Source organism: Bison bison, unplaced genomic scaffold, assembly GCF_000754665.1.
Source record: "Bison bison bison isolate TAMUID 2011002044 unplaced genomic scaffold, Bison_UMD1.0 scf7180017864444, whole genome shotgun sequence".
NCBI lineage: Eukaryota > Metazoa > Chordata > Mammalia > Artiodactyla > Bovidae > Bison > Bison bison.
The window spans coordinates 152,820-155,361 of NW_011495006.1; positions in this window are offsets into that span (position 1 = coordinate 152,820).

A 2,542-nucleotide genomic window follows, 5' to 3' on the forward strand; every position below is an offset into this window, starting at 1 on the left:
GTGGGTGGGTGGATGGACGGATGGATGGATGAGGTGGATGGAAGAGTGGATGGGAGGATGGGAGGACAGGTGGGTGGGAGGATGGATGGATGGGAGGATGGATGGACAGATCAGTGGGTGGACAGATGGATGGATGGATGGAAGGATGGATTGACAAATGGGTGGGTGGAGGATGGATGGATGGGAGGATGGATGGACAAATGGGTGGATGGACAGATGGATGGATGGATGGATGGGAGGATGGATGGACAGATGGGTGGGTTGAGGATGGATGGATGGGGTGGATGGAAGATTGGACGGGAGGATGGGAGGACAGGAGGATGGGTGGGTGGGAGGATGGATGGACAGATGGATGGATGGATAGGACGGGTGGGTGGAGAATTTTGATGGACGCATGGTAATCACATCCCTCCCCAACAACTTCCACAGGTCCACAGCCCCTACAAACTGCCTCTTGCAGCCTCCCTCCCACCCCACACCCCTGCCCCTGTGGCTGCCCACTCTTACTGGCCATGCCTCACATTCTTCCTGTACCTTCCAACCTCCACACTTTTGCTCAAACTGCTTCTGCCCGAGACCCCCCTCCATCCTCTGCCAGGAGAACGTGTCCTCCTCATGTGTCAGCCACTCTGGGAGCCTCCCCTGACCTCACAGGACACACCTCCATCATCATGCCCAAGGCATGAGGGACGTACCCCATGGCCCTGGGGCCGGCCTGGGGACTGGCAGTGCCAGGGCTGAGGGAGGCAGGTGGTGACAATGACATGCCGCTCTCTGACCACCCACCCCCCAGTGGATACCAAACGCCTTGGGGGAAGGCCGAGTCCCCACCAGGCCCACCTGGTCCATCAGGTTCCAGCCGCCAAGCTCTCTCCTGCCCAGTTTCCCCAAACTCTGACCCTTCTTGCCTCTGAGGGCTGCCCCCACTCTGGGGCCTTTGCACAGACTCTTTCCTGTGACTACACAAGCCCCCACCTACCTCTCCCCTTGTCTCCCTGTGTCTGGGAGGAACCCTGCTCTGGGCGCCCATGCAGGCGCTGTGACCCTGAATCACAGCCTGGCCAGTCCAGCCCAGTGCCCCGCCCCCACTCATAACAGCAGGGCGGCAGGGCCTGACACAGGCGGGTGCCGCGTGCCGGGCAGGGAGCTGGGCCCGAGACCCCAGGAGTCCCCGCCTCTGCGTCCCATCGGTCACCCTGGGTCTCACCCAGCTGCCCTGCTCTGTGGCCATGCCCCTTCCCCTCACCTGGCCTGGGGACCCCCGCAGGCCTCTGGACCCGCAACCATGGAGCTCCCTAGGAGGGGTGGGAAACTGGCTGGGCGGCCCCCTGCACTGTCAGTGCTGGACCAGGCAGGGAGACACTGTGCCCGACGGGCGTGCGGGGTCAGTCAGCAGGCGGCCCCGAAGCTGGAGCCCAGGCCCCTCCCTCCTGGCCGCCGAGCCCGCCCCGGAGGCCGCACGGCTGAGACACTTACGGGTCTGTCTCGTCCCACAGGATGCAGGTCTGGTTGGTGGTGCCCTGGGAGAGACGGGGGAGTCAGGCCACCTACCCGCCCTCGAGCTCCACCTGAGGCGGTGTCCACGCAGGGTCCCGGTGCCCCGCCTGGTGCCCCGCCTCCGCTGCTCCCCAGAGACGGCGTTTGCAGAGGAGAAACTGAGGCCCAGAGCAGGGAAGGGGCTGGTTCAGCCCCCAGCCCACTGCCCGGCCTCGGGGACCCCTGTCCCCTCTCTGGGAGGGGCTGGGCAGCAGCGGCCGATTCCGCTTAATACGAAATGGCCACTGGGAGGGTCAGGGGCACAGACAGGGCTCGGCAAGCATTCCTGCCCCACAGGCTGCGGGGTGATTACAGGGGGGCTCCTGCCTGATGAGGGAGGGGCCAGGCACAGAGAGGCTGGGCACGGCCCAGCGCCGGACGACGCTGCCCGTCCTGGCTGGAGAGCGGGGCGGGTGTGGGCAGGCTCTCGGTGGTCAAGGGTGTCTCGGGCCCGACGGAGAGCCCGGGGAGGAGAGCGTGGTGGGCCTGCGGGGGGGACATGGCAGAGGATGGCTCCATCCTCTCCAAGGAGCAGCTGGCCTGGCAGGGTCCGGGAGCAGCAGCCTCGGACCCAGGTTAGGGTTAGGTTGCATTCGGCTCCTTCAGTCCCTGCCTGTGACCCTGGGCAAGTCCCTGAAGCTCTGCCAGCCACTGTCCCCGCCCACCGCTCGGGGGTAAAGGAGCTCTCTCTCAAGGCCAGCCAGAGGCCGCGACGTGTGTGCACACAGGGACAGGTGGAGGGGTCCATGCACGCGGACGTGCACACGGAGGGTACTCACGTTGTACATGTGGGCGAACTCGATCTCCAAGGGTGTGAGCAGGGAGCGAGGCGGGGGCTTCACCGTCACCGAGATGACCTTGGAGTTCAGGACAGTCGTGTTCCTGGGGGACAGCCGGCAGGCCATGCTGGGGTCAGGAGCCCCTCGCCCCACCTTCCCTAGGTCTGGCCTCCCAGGCCCCCACCCACCAGGCCCAGCCTCCCCAGGCCACCACCCCTAGACCCAGC